The sequence below is a fragment of the Staurois parvus genome, unplaced genomic scaffold (genome assembly GCF_062004578.1).
Source record: "Staurois parvus isolate SC_StPar_1 unplaced genomic scaffold, SC_StPar_1.0 ptg000544l, whole genome shotgun sequence".
Taxonomy (NCBI): domain Eukaryota; kingdom Metazoa; phylum Chordata; class Amphibia; order Anura; family Ranidae; genus Staurois; species Staurois parvus.
Window position 1 is genome coordinate 2,485,438 of NW_028318340.1, and position 15,129 is coordinate 2,500,566.

Genomic DNA, 15,129 nt, shown 5'->3' on the forward strand with positions numbered 1-15,129 from the left:
TATGGGGCGGTTGGATGGAAACAGACCACCTTTCCATTTCCATCCGATTGCCATCCAATCCAATCCACCAGACAGATGGGGATCAAATCCATGTCTGGGTAGGAAGACTCATGAGCACTCATGGGCTCTTGTAATTGGCCAAGGTGCTGACAAGATTTCAAATATTAATTATATTTGAAACAAAATAGAATTGACTGTTTTTTTTAGGTACCACTTAAAATACACCAGAGATAAAACAAACACATTTTTATTAAAGAGTAAATAAAAAGAACTCCCATAAAACAAAAAGGCTGATAATATACATGGCCAATCTAATATCCTCTATTACATAATAGCCATTTATATTAAAATATTCAAAATTTGGCTAATTGTTACATATGACTTCCACAGCATTTTGGTTGCAGGATAATCTTCTTAAAGGGAAAATTGGTGGTCTGTCTGAAATGTGAATACATATATCAAAAAACATTCTCATGCATGATATACACTTTTAGGCGCACTTTGAAAACCTATCTCTTCAGGGAAGCCTACCCCGCCCTCAGCTAACACTGGAATCCTCTATTCTTCCAACCACTCCATCCCCCACAGTTATTACCTTATGTACCACTATCTCCTCCCTCCTAGATTGTAAGCTCCAAGGAGCAGGGCCCTCGATTCCCTCTTGTATTGAATTGTATTGTTACTGTACTGTCTCCCACCATAATGTAAAGCGCTGAGCAAACTGTTGGCACTATATAAATCCTGTATAATAATAATAATAATATACAGTTTATACATAAAACTTGTATGATAATAGTCAATAGACCAACTTACATGAGAAGCTGCCAAAATGGGAAAAGTTATCAGCCTATAAATAAAATAAAAGGTTCATAAATTGTTGATGACCCCCACAGTGCAAGAAATGAGGAAGCCCAAGGAGAACCAGGAATTCCTTGATACACTAAAAAGTATCATAAATATACTGTACCTCTACTTCAACATACAAAAAAGTGATTTTTATAAAAATCATAAGACATGGTGAATATCAGAACACATGTTCACATTCATAAATCTTAGACATTCATGCAACAACTCGGTTGGACTGTTCCAAATCAGGAAAATGTCATCTATATAGCGTAACCAAATCAAAATGTGATTAGTAATATATTGATGCTTCATCTGAAAGAAGGAATGAATGTTTCTATTCCCTCAGGTACAGATTGGCATAGGATAGGGCACAACATGTCCCCATTGCTATGCTCTGCACCTGGAGGAACTGGGAATCCTCAAAAACAAACCTGTAGTGTTGTAAATTGGAAGCCAATATTTTTAAAACAAACTCATAATAGTCTTGAGTGTATTGATCACTTTGACAGAAAAAATGCATAACAACCTGACCACCCTTTGGTGAGACAGAAAAAACGCTTAACAAGTTTCAGTTTACCTTTATTTACTTATCTCCCCCTTCATGTGGCACTACCCAAACAAAAAGGTTAAAGCCATATTAAACCCAGAAACAACATGTAATATATTACTGCTTAACAATCCTTAGGTGTGTTCCCTGCATTCGTTTTCTTTTTAGGGTTTTTCTTAATCTTTATTTTCTTCTGGTGATCTGACCAGTAAAATGCATCCTGTCTTATGGTGTCTCTACTTGACTGGAGGAGCAGTGGAGAAACAGTTGGACAGCAGCATTTTCATTCTGGGATGAAGGTAGTGTTAGTTGCATTAGAAGATATAGATGGATTTCACTAACAAATTAAAGCCAAACTCCAGCGAACACTTTTTAAACAGTTATAGCAGCATTTTGTTTTTCCTTTTGGGGTAAAAATGGTAAAAAATAATAAAAGCTGACCATTGTAAGCACCCTATCAGAAGTAAATGGTTTGTTTCAATCCCCTAACTGCCCTTTTGGTGGGCAGCTTGGTCTGTTAATGGAAGTAGAAAAATAACAGACTTACTGGCTGGATCAACAGGGGAAAAAGGAAGAAAGGGTAAAAAAAAAACCTGAATACAGTCATCACATCTAAGAATTGGAAAGCTGCAATATATTACATTTTAGTTTTTGGGTTTAATATGGCTTTAAAGCTGAAGGTCAGATGAATTCGTACCTTATTTTCAGCACTCTCCTCCACCTTCTTCTGATCCTGGTATGTAAACAGGCTCTCAACATTGTTACATACAATACAGGACTGCAGGTTGGAGAGGGATGATGAAGATGAGCAGCTTTGTGGGACAGGTTATAAGACTGTTAGAGGAATAAGTTAGGTATTCTTCTGGCTTAAACCTCACATAGACAAAACATTTAAAGTATGGCTCAAGGCAAAACTTTTTTATTTTTTTTAATTTTGGATAGTGGAGAGGGATTCCCATACTTTGGAAGGATTTCCTCTCACTCCCACTTTTGGTTATGGGACAGGAAGTGATGGTAAATCTCCCCAATAGAACCCAGATGGCAAACAAATCTGAGAGGAGCTGTAACTTCCCCTTACTCCGAAATGATAAAAAAAACTTTTACTTTTTAGGTTAAAATACGACCCCAAAATGTTTTATTTCTTCCAGGGTATTCTATCTGGGTTTCCATGTAGATACTTTATTTGTAGGTATAGCTTTGCTCTCTTTTTATTTTTTAGTTTCATGAGAAATACCAAGTGGTCTTGCCAGTCCCTCTTCTTCCTATAGCATTCTGACCATGCCAAGCATGGAAGCAGATTTGTGCTTTCATGGTCAGTTTGCATCCCTCAATTTGCTGATTGGTGCCACAGGATGATGTGCCAATGCATAGGGTGCCTGTAGTCTGGTGGGCAGCTTTGCTGCCACACCCTGTTCCCAGCCCTGCTCTGCAACAACAAAATTAATAAGGGGACTGAAGGATTAGGTAATTAGGGCTTTGGTAGCGGCTGCAAATACTAAACATATTCTCTCTGGAGAAGAGACTCTTAAGAGGAGATATAATCACAATAAACACATAAATAAACAATAAACATAAATATCTAAATGGTGATTCCAGCATAGGGAAAAATGATTCAATCTTAAGTTCTTAAGAAGACACTTGCTCACCTAATGAAGTTGGACAAGAAGTGGTTTAACCTCAAACTGCATAAGGGTTCTCTACTGTTGGAGCAGTAAGGATGTGGAACACCTTTCCACAGTTGCCTTTGTCACTGGGAAGTGTAGATAAATTAAAAAGTTTTGCTGTGTTTCTTAGTGAATGCAATGTACAGGGTTATAGGAAATGGTAGTGACATGGACACACATACACACACACTATCCTAGATGAACTGGTGTCTTTGTTCACCAACTAAGTAGCCATGTGACACTGATGTCAGGCAATGGAGACACTGTACCTGCCCAGCAATTGAGAAGCTCCACACCAGCTTATACAGACTTTTAAAAAGATTTTTATTTTGTAACAGCAAACACGTTTCAGGGGCTTCCCCTTCCTCAGGGCTTGAAACAGGATGATTCAGGTACTTGGATTGGAAAAGCCTTTTGTAAAAATTCTGTACAAGCTGGTGTGACGCTCCCATCCTTTCAGAATTTCAGCAAACTCCTCTGGGGGTTCAGCAAGACCCTACAGTTGCTGGTGAGCAGCCTATAGGACCATAAACCACCCATTGAATTAAAACACATCCGCATAAGGTTCAGCACTCCTGCATCACAAAGATTGCCCAGCATTTGAGACCTGGGATACCAAGCAATCATTGTTAGAAAGCTCCCCTCCACCCCCACCCTTCAGAGCTCAAGAGGAAGAAAGGAGATATTGGTCACATGAACACCAATAAAACCATGTTAAAAAGGTAATTCAAATGCATTTATGATTTAAAAAAGCTCTGGTATGTGAACCACATAGACTGCATTGTTTTCATATCTTGCTTATGGGGAAGATGACAAAGCATATTAATATTTTATGCATGGGTGGAGTTTAGCTGTAATTGATGTTTACCCTACTTTCCCCTGCTGCTCTGTTTGCATGTCAGCACAAAGCAAAGTGTAAGCTATAAGTTAATTATGTAATTAGTGTTGCATCATAGAGATAAGGGGAGAGAATCACATGCTCCCCTATAACCACAGATAGAGGGTACTTCATATTTCTTTGGTTGGTGAATGGAGTACATAGAAGACGATGAGTATAAGCTGGGGGTTTAAAAATGAATATCAAGTGGTATTGTATATATTCTTCTTAATGTAGTCAGGGATAAAACTAAAAAAAAAATAGAATTACACAAGCATGCAATATATTTGTTAAAATGCAGCCTTTAATTATACCACCTGCTCTTTTGTCATGTCTCCTTTCCACATGTAGTAAGTAAAACCAGCTTTTTAAAGAATGTCTCCATGTTCAACCATGAGAAAAAACAAATTGAAGACCTCCATATACACAATCATATACCCACAGTCGGGGGTGGACTGACAACTCATGGGGCCCCCGGGCAAAAGGGGATCATGGGGCCCCTGTGTCCTTGCCCAAACTCAAAAAAGCCTATGAAAAAGGTACCAGGGGCATCTCATGGGGCCCCCTACTGACCCCGGGCCCTCGGGCAGTGCCCGAGTTTCCAAATGGTTAGTCCACCCCTTCCCACAGTTCATCCAGAGAAAGGCAAAAAAAAACCCAAAAGCATGATCCAATTTGCTTCAGTGTGGGGGGGGGGGAATGTCCCTAATTCCCCAGGAAGCAATTGGATATTGAATGGATCAACTACCTCTGGTATTATTACCTGTAAATGTTAGTATCCTGGTATATTTTGTGCAATTAGGAATGCATTTAGTTTTTTTTTAATACAATCATCTAAGATGGGCAGAATTAGTTCTTGAGGGAATCTATTCCACATTTCACAGCTGTTACTGTGAAGAAGCCTTTCCATATGTAGAAGTTAAATATATTGTTCTCCAGAAACTCCAACAGTGCCCCCTTGTCCTCTCTAATGACCTGAAAGTGAATAACTCCACACCAAGGTCACTTTAGAGGGCACTTATGTATTTACAGATATTAATCATATCCCCCTTTAATCTCCTCTTCTCAAGAAAAAATAAATTCAGTACAGATAATCCGAGCTCATAGCTGAGCTCCTCCATACCTCTGAAGGGACCTCAGGAGTCCAATGTTGAGGAATGGCCTCAGCCGCCATACTGAGCACGCCCTCTGGCACATTTCACCCTGCCTACTGGGGGCTTGGTCACAGAGGTTTTCCTTTTCCTTCCATCCATAGCTTGGAGCGGCACCATAATGCATACTTTTCCTCCATACCTTTAGTCAGTTTGGTTGTCCTTCTCTGCACTCCAGTTCCCCAATATCCTGTTTGTGAACTGGTGCACTGAACTGCATATTCCATATGAGGTCTTACTAATGATTTGTACGGGGCTAAAGTTACACATAGGAAAACGAAAAAAGAAAGTTTTTAAAGTTATATATTTAAAAATAAAAATCACAATTATAAAATACAAAAATTTCCATGGCTGGATTTGCATTCTCATATGCACAATCTGGGTTATGCTTTATCTTGTGCAGATAATGCTAAAATGGAGAACCACAGAGGTGGAATAATATGAAAAGGAAGATTTAAAGGTAGTTTTATTTTTGATTATGTTAATTAGAAGAACATTAATTGGAGAAGACATCTTTTTATAGCAGAAACTAAAGCCTGTGATTTTCGTATGTAAATTGAGTACAATAGCAGAGAACAGCGAGTACACCAAACTTTTTATAGAAGCGTGAAATAAATGATCTAGGCTTCAAATTGAATTTGACAACGTCATATTAAATTGCTGTATCATTTGTCTATGACTCTATTTATATTAAAAATTACTGAACTGAATAATATATTTATAATAAGTGAACACATGATTAACTAAAATTAAATAACTTTTATGCATTCACATTCTTCTATAAATTAGCTGTCAAAAATTACTTAATAACTGGGGGAATTGCTGTGAATAGGCTCAGTTTCAAGAAAGTCTTCTGTATCATTTTTATGTCATTGTACTGCCACTCAAACCACCAGAATTATTTAACTTTATTTGGGCTATGTTAAAAGCAATACTTATTTTACTTTACTTGGGCAATACTTTTGGCTAAAAAGCTAAGTAAGAACGCCAGTCACAATTAATTTTTTTTTGTGCACATTTTTTTTATTTCCCACTAAATAATATACCTGTTGTAGCACTTGACTCATATGTACTTTAAATATGTTTTCTTTTTAAGAACTGTGAGTGATAGCTGGCTTTTGTAATGGTTGTCATCTATAACTGACTAATGGATTCCACAATACACATAGATTTACTTAATACAACAAATGAATACTTTCGTGCTTAGATAGAATATAATATAGAATTTCATAATATTTATTGTAAGAAAGAATAGCAACAAAAACAAATGCTTTGGTTTATGAATATGATGGAGAACTAATCTTCCAAAACCCAATATTCCATTGCAAATCTTAATATTTTGGAGCCTGTAGAGCATACATATGCCCCAAGATCAATACATTTGTAGTTCCTATTAACAAAAATAACAAAAGTAAAACAAAAAAAGTAAGCTACTATGTGGCAGCATTTGGAGTTTAATAAGTTTGATGTCTACTTCTCCAAAGCAGAAGATTGGAAAATTGTAATTATTAAAAAAAGTAAATGCTGTGATATTTATGCAGTCAATTAAGGTGCGACTTTTACTTTGTAGATGTGATTGCATGACTTATGCTTCTTACAATATTACCAAGAGCTAGCGGTGAGCTGAATGCCCAGGGTAAGTTTGCAAAAATAAGTAAAGCTTGGATGTCAAAACTGTACCCCACTGAAGTAAATGAAAACTGAATGTTCTCTTTGTAAACAAACAGCTGGAGATTCTCTTCTTCTCTACCAGGTGTCTTGAATTAAAATTTATGAAGGACTGGTCAGCAAAATTTCTTTCCAGCAGAGGTCCGAATCTCGTTAGCGATATAGCATCACAGTCCCCCAGTAAATTATGATCTTTAGCATACCTTTAACACTGTAGCCCCTCCACATCACAGTCCCCTCTTTAAAGAAGTCCAACAGTGTCCTCTTTTCCCTTCACATCACTGCCCCCTTTACATCACAGTGCTCTTTAACACAACACAGCACCCCTAACAAAACACAGCGCCCCTTAACATAGCACAGCTCCCCTAACACAACACAGCAAATATATAGCAAAGATGGGATGTCTTTTTGCTGGACAGGGATGTCTCCTTGCTAGATGGGGATGTCCCTTTTTGGACTGGGCTGTCTCTTTGCTGGATTGGGATGTCTCCTTGCTGGACCCAAATGGGCAAAGAGACTTCACCGTCCAGCAAAGAGACATCACCGTCCAGCAAAGAGATGCCCATCCAGCAGAAAGCCCATCCAGCAAAGAGATAGCTCATACAGCAAAGAGACAGCCCATCCAGCAAAGAGACAGACCCTCCAGCAGGGACAGCCCCTTCAACAAAAAGCCCCATCCAGCAAAGGGACAGCCCCATCCAGCAAAGAAACATCCTATTCAGCAAAGAGACAGCCTGCCCTCCAGCAAAAAGACAGCCCCATCCAGCAAAGAGACAGCCCGTCCTGCAAAGAGATAGCCCATCCTGCAAAGAGATAGCCCATCCAATAGAGACAGCCCCATCCACTGCCACTACAGAGCTGTCACGGTGTGCCAGCGGGTGAAGAAAAGAGGCCGCCGTTGTCCCTTTGGTGCAGCTGCCGGCCGAGAAGGTGTCATTGTGTCAGCGACACTTTCTGCTTGTCTTCTGGAGCCATCACTTCCGCTCCTCCTGTCGGCCCTGCTTTAGGCATAGTCACACAGTGGGAGGTGAGCGGCGGCCATGGTCTGTATTAGCCATGTCCAAACCGTTGTCGCCGCTTACCTCCCGCTGTGCAGCCTGGTCATCTTAAGCTGGCTGCCCCGGCCCATTGGGCAAATGCCTGGTGTGCCCTATGGCCAGTCCAGGCCTGGGCCCGAGGGAGGGTACCTGGTGGTGGCGTGGCTGCAGTCTGGAAGGGACTGTCTCTCGGTCTGGTTCCGGACTGCGGTCCGACATTTAGTGACCACTGATCTATACCATACCCTTATCAAAAGATGTTAATAGGGGACCCAAGCAAAAAAAAAAAAAGAGGTGAGATTGCCCCACTTTGGTGAGGGTCTGGCATGGATTTTAAGGGTGAACCCCATGTATTAGTATGTGTATGAGCATGTATTTGGGCTGGCCAGGAAAGAATGGGGATGAGTGCCCACCCTCATCCTCCTTAAGCATACCAGGCTCCATGGCTCCAACAAAAGGAGGGGGGTACCATGCCAGTGGGGACCATAACCATAGCCTTTTGGTTGTGGGGATCTATGGGTCTGGCCAGCAAATGAATGGGGCTGGGTGATGTTACCAGTTGCTAAGGATGTGGTGGGTACTGGCACTGACTGCTTGCTATCAACCATTGACAGAGGAAGAAAGAAGCTGTCATATATAGTAATAACACAGACTAAAACTTTGGCATTTGGCTGAATGTGCAAACATAGTTACATATAGTTACATAGCTGGTAAAGTTAAACTATATGTGAACCCAAACCTTGTAAAGCAACCCATTCAATTTAAAATTGAAAGGCAAACATTTGTGTATAGATGTGAAAAAATTATAAACACCTGTTTTCCCTATTTTTATAAGTGATCACATACCTTCTGTTCTCAGCTGCATAAGGAACTCAGAAAGCTAGGTGAGGAAAAACAGCAGAACACTGATCTTCCCAGTGCGGGGGGGAAGGGAGGTGTCAGGACAAGTCTGATCATTGGAGAAGAGAAGGCTGGGTTTTCATCACAGCTAGAGAAATTACCACATTGTGTTCTCATGCCTATTGTGATCAGTCTTTAAACGAAAGCAGGAGAACTGGCAGGTACACCAGGTATTTCACACAAAGGAAGCAATACTAAGAGAACAGGATACTTTTTCATACAAGGACATGGTACAGCAGGCACATATCAAGAATATGAAATGTTGGGTTTACATATTCTATAAATAAAAATATCAATCCATCCAGTTAAACTTTCTGTGTGTGGGTGTTTGTTAAACACATAAAGCGGAGGAAGGGAGTTCTACATCCTTACTTCTCTAACAGTAAATAACCCCTTATGTAGTTTAAGAATAAACCCTTTTCATCAAACTTTATTGTGACTAAGGTCCTCCAGTCCCCTTATTAACTTGGTTGCCTTTCTCTGGACTCTACAGTTCCCGCACATCCTTCCTGAGGATTGGTGACCAAAACTGGATGGCATACTCAAGATGTGACCTAACCAGAGTTTTGCAAAAATTTGTAGAATTATAGTTTTATCTGTTATGTAAATACCCTTTTTAATGCATACTAATAGTTTACTATCATTGCTTGCTACAGCTTGGCATTGCATGCTATTGCTAAGTCTGTGATCTACTATGACCTCTAGATCCATTTCCATCCTCGATTACCCCAGAGGTTTTGTGCCTAGCGAGTAACTTGCATTCATAGTTTTAAAATGCATCACTTTACATGTTTCAGTATTAAACCTCATCCGCCATATAGTTGCCCTCCCCTCTATTTTATCAAGATCTTGTAAAGTTGTTAAATCCTGTTTGAAGTTGTTGCCCTGCTTAGTTTTGTATCATCAACAAACACTGAGATTGAACTATTTGTTTCAACTTCAGTGTAGCTCTCACTCCCAGAGGGGCCACTGGAAATAGACAGGACTTCCTTACCTGTTCAGAGGCTGCCAGGCCTAGGTGTTCCAAAGCACACCGACAAACAGGCCTGACAGCAACAGCTCTCCAGTAGTACAGGCTACCTCCAAGGGGCAGGGACCTCTGAACAGACCCTTCCAAACATTATTCTCTCCCTAGTCACACCTTCTGGGCCTGACTTCCAGGAACTGGCTGAGGTCAAAGAAGAAAAGGGTTCCAGATACAGCAACTGCTCACAACTCCAGATTATTCAGAGAATATGTAATTAATCATCACACTCCGGACATGCTCCTATAACCAGTTTTTTCATAAGGGTGCATACAATATCATCAATTCAACAAGACCTTTATTTGTAAATTAAACCTTTATGGGGTGCTGTATTAAATGCCATAGTGAAATCCAGATACACTATGGCCACAGACTTCCTCTATGAAAATTAATGTTTGCTGACCAGTAACATGTTTGAAGGTTGGTCTGGCTAGAACGGGCTTTCATAAATCCATCTTGGTTACTACTAATGATAATATTTTCATCAGTAAATTTGTGGATATGGCCCCTTATCATTAAAACCAAAGTTTAATTCTGAACCTGAATTCTGAAGAGCCTTCTTGCTCAGAAACTTAGTTGATGATGTGTTGTCAGAAATCTAAGGAAAATATTACAACGGACAATTAGGCCTTACTAAGATACTACTTTTAATATATTTTCAATTGTAAAAAAATATGCTTACATTAAGGCACAGGTTGCCTTTTAAAGGCTAGCAACCATCACACTCAGCACAACAGCCACTATGTAGCTATATGAGAGAACTGGCTTTAACACACAGATCCATTTAAAAAGCAGCACTATCAGTGATTTACAACACTGGGCACAGACTTGGGGTGTAGCAGTCATCTACTGGAGTTATTCAGGCACTAATTTACACCCAGCAAAGCAGACCATGGCTGTCCAATTCCTAAACTTTTTGTCAAAGTACAGCTACCCTTTGAGAGTAGAGTAAAAAAAAATAAATAAAAAACTAATATAGTGGTCACTATCTGTGAAGCCAGTCTGATGGTTTCTGCCCTTGGCTCATGATATATAGCTTATCACAGCTATCAACCTGAAGCACCGAAAACCTGTTTTTGATCCTGCAGTTATTTCCTAAAATCCCATTTCTTGCAAACATGCCTTGATGAAATGTTACCACCATACGCCTTAAATAAAAAAAAAATATCTGAAGCTATCTTTAAATCCATATTAAACAAAATACAAGGATAATTATGACTGAAAAATGAATTCTACTCCAGTGCTCACAAACGGTCAATCATAGACTAGAGTCAGGGAAGTGTGCAATCAAAAATAAATAATATTGTTGACAGTGTGGGTCTTTGGCATAAGTCTTCTGCTTGGAGCCCCGAGTCTAGAAGCACCCAGTAAATTTGCAGGTCCCATTTGCTGACCTAATCTACCTCCTGACTGTGTCTGCATTATTCCAGTGTCAACATCATTTACCAGAACCAGAGCTAATTGCAGAGCTTCTAGCCTCTCCACTAAGTAACCACTGACACTAATGATCTGCTTATCTCTCACAGAATACCAAATTAATGGCCACTTCATCACTGGCCAACAATATAACGAGCAGTTAACTGACAATAAATGTAAGGAGGCACTTTACAATTGACCACCAAAATACAGGGAACATCACCACTGACCACCAATGTAAAGGACAGGGGTCACTTATCACTGACCACCAATATAAGGGACCACTCACCATTGACAATGTATATGGGTCGCTTATCGCTGATCAAGGTGGCACTACACCAATGCATGGGAGCATTTCTTCTATTGACCTCATATTGAAATATGGGAGCATTTCACCCACTGATCACCAATAAATAGGAGGATTTGAATAATGACAACACATGCGTGAGACACTTCTTCATGGACAACCAGCTTAAGTGGGAACTTCTTCACTTAACTCCAAAATAAGGGTAAACTACACAGACCTTTGTGCACAGTTTATATCTCAAACATATCCCTGAAAGCAATGATCTGTTTAACTTCACTGCTAACCACTAACCTAGCTGGCAATTCACCACTAACCTCCAACATAAGGGGGTACTTATCTGACCACCAGTGTAAAGGGACACTTCACCACTGACAAACCAATGTCAGAGTGCACTAAATGGACCACCTATTTAAGGGACAATACAGTGAGTGTCAAAATTAGAGGGCACATCATCAATGACAACAAATGAAAGTCAGCACTTCACAAATGACCACAAATGTGAGCGAGCATGTCTCCATGAACAACCAATGTAAAGTGGCACTTCTCTGACCACTCATGTGGTGCCTAGCAAGATTAGTCCTGAGGCGTGTTAAGGGAAGTTTACCAGGCAGTGTGGACCCCACCATCAATTTGCCTACAGAGTGAATAGGAATATAGAAGATTCCATTGTGTTAGCATTGCATATTGCATCGAGTCATCTGGAGGGCCCAGAAAACTATGTGAAGATGCTGGACTTATTGTTTGAGAAATTGCTGTAGCTGGGTCTGGCTTTGTCTATCTGCCTATGCATTAAGAATTTTTTGACAAACCGTTCTCAGGTAGTTAAAATGGACTGACATTCCTCTTCTGAGTGATAGTTAAATATTGGAAATCAACAGGGCTGTGTACTGAGTCCCCTTCTTTACGTGCTTTATACCTACAACTGTACTCCATACTATCATTCAAACAGCATTATTAAATGTGCTGATGATACTAAGGTAGTTGGTTGTATTAAAGGATAGCGTATGTACTCTCCAGCGCCTCAGGATATGCACAGCCAAAAGGGAAGCCAAGGGTACCAGGACAGCGACAACCAAAAGGAAATGTTCCAGGGGTGCAGCCCTCCTCAGACGGGGAAATCAGCCACTGGATAGAGAGAAAACACAGGTGGCGCACACACCTAGTGCATTATCCAAGGTTTATTGTAGGAATTAAATCATAAAAACATACTCACAGACGAAGCATGTATCTAAAAAGCATAGAAAAATGACAATGGCCACAACGGCGGGCAAGGTGTTCTCACAGTCAGTGCGGTCAAATGGCTGACGCGTTTCGGGGACGAATCCCTTTCCTCAGAGCTGATGACCAACCTGCTGATTAGATTGATGACCCACCATATTGGAAGCAGCCTCTGAGACACCACTTGATAGGGGAAGTTACCTCTATGTCCTGTATTAAAGGAGGATGAGGAATTTTATAAATTGGAGGCTGAAGAGATAATAGAGTGGTGCAAATAATTTAACTTTGTACACAAGTAAAACTAAAGAGCTACTTGTAGATTTTAGGAAAAACAAGACTGAAATAGCTCAACTCTTTATTAAGGGTGAATGTGTGAAAAGAGTCTCTGTCTTTAAGTTTCTTGGGGAGAACCTTTCTAAGAGCCTTTCATGGTCAGAAAATGTTCATGGCATCACAAAATCCCAACAATGATTATACTTTCTTAGACTACTTGGGAAGTATAAAAAATAAATAAATGTTGTTCTAAGTGTGAGCAAAAAATATTATACAAATAAATATAACAGTAACTAATATGTAAACACTGAAGTGCGCAAAATCCACAAGTGAAATTTATCATAGACAGTCCATGAATGGACCATAAAATGCTCAGACTCCACGTAAGTAAAGTGAAACACCGACAGTCCTTATAGGTGAAAGTCAATCCCCTGGATCTTGCAATCAGTAGTGAACACTCTTCATTCCATCAAAAACCACCAATGTGAATAGCTACCACCGTGTTATCAAATCAGAGGCTTACCAGAACATCAGACCCCTTAATTATAGGGGTCCGAATATGCTCAGTATAGGTATTATTCCATCCAGGCTCATGGGCTTTATCTGGGACCCAATGCTCCGCTCAGATACCACCAAGCCGTTCCTATGTTAGGAATCAAGATTGGCTCCTCGAACATTGAAAACTTGGGAAGTATAGTCTAGTGCAGGAATTAATAGAGACCTTTTTATTGCTCTTCATTCAAGAACATATTGGTGTACTGTATTTTAGTATGGAACCCAAATTATACTGCGACTGACAGGAAATAATTCTCACTGCACTGAAAATACTGGGTCGTAAACTTCCATCTGTAGCAGAAATCTATGACTCTCACTGTCTTGGTAGAGTGAAGAAAATAATAGGTGATTCATCCCATCCTGGCTATTACTTACTTGAATTATTACCATCATTATTATACCATCATTACCATTAATTATTACAAGAACATTAAAGTAAGGACAAATAGGTACAGAGAGAACTTCTTTTCGCAGGCTATTAAGGCAATAAATGGAAAGTTAGGTAACATTTGGTCAGGGTTAGTGCTTTGCCATTTTAAGGGATTGATTTAACTACTTATGTTTGTGTAATGTTTCATGATTTGTAAATAAAATGTGTGTGTGTTTTTCAATATTAAGAGGAGTTACTTTTTTGAAAATTAGGGCAATTCTTTGCAATGACAATAAATCTCATCTATCTATGTAGGAAAGCACTTAATTACTGACCACCAATGTAAAGGGTTCTCCACGAATAGTGAAGATCACTATATACTATATTATAAAAATTCATAAAAATCTACTTACAAAAGTGACAAATGTGCCTTAAATCTATTCCTAACATGTTGAAGATGCTTTGTCCAGTTTGTTGCATGGCAGATGTATACATATAAGTCCTTTCAGCCATGCTGTAGCTATACTTAAAACAACACCAAATACCTGTCAGTGTCCAGGTGTGCGTCTCTGCTGATGCATTTCAAGGGTCATGGTCCCTTCATCCCTTCATCAGAGATGGCAATGCTTCTAACCCACCCTATTTTGCATAAATCCTCAGCAACTATTGCCCAATCAGAAGCATGTTCTTTCTTTCATTATGTTGGTATCCCTTGCAGTTTCGACCAGAATGGTAATCCCTCATTATCTGCAAACAAATGTGAGAGTTTCTTGGCAGTCCAAAAATAACCACCATGTATCCCAGCAACGAAAATTCTCCAATGCACAATCAGCAGGTTTAATGAAAAAAAAAAGCCTCACAGATTCCAACATCCACAAAAGCGATGTGGATGCAGGAATCTCCCCCGCTGTTCTGTTTTGTTCTGAGAGCAAGGACTCCCCTCCATCGGAATACAGTGATCAGTGCTGCAGCCAGTGGTTGATTGAATGCTCGTTTTCCAACAGGACTGTTCAACAGAAATGGTCTAACAACTGGCTTTTGTTGAACAGAAAGGGGTACACACTGATCAACATTTCAAAATCCATATTCCCATGTAAAAGAAAGTACACTAGAGCTATCCTTAATCCTAAAATAAGAATAAAAAAAATGCATGTAAATCATGATAATTCATGTACATCAATAGCTATTAAAAAACCCTCATATATGGCAATCTTATGATAAAATGCAGGAATCTATCCCCTTGTATAAAATTCATCCTTTGCTCTAGAAATCTTAC

General features: G+C 39.6%; 1 protein-coding gene across 3 annotated transcripts in view; it reads left to right on the top strand.

The window, feature by feature from the left end:
- TRPC4 (transient receptor potential cation channel subfamily C member 4) overlaps positions 1-15,129 on the top strand; it is a 256,992-nt gene that overhangs the window by 177,823 nt on the left and 64,040 nt on the right. The gene's annotated exons all lie outside the window — the stretch shown is intronic.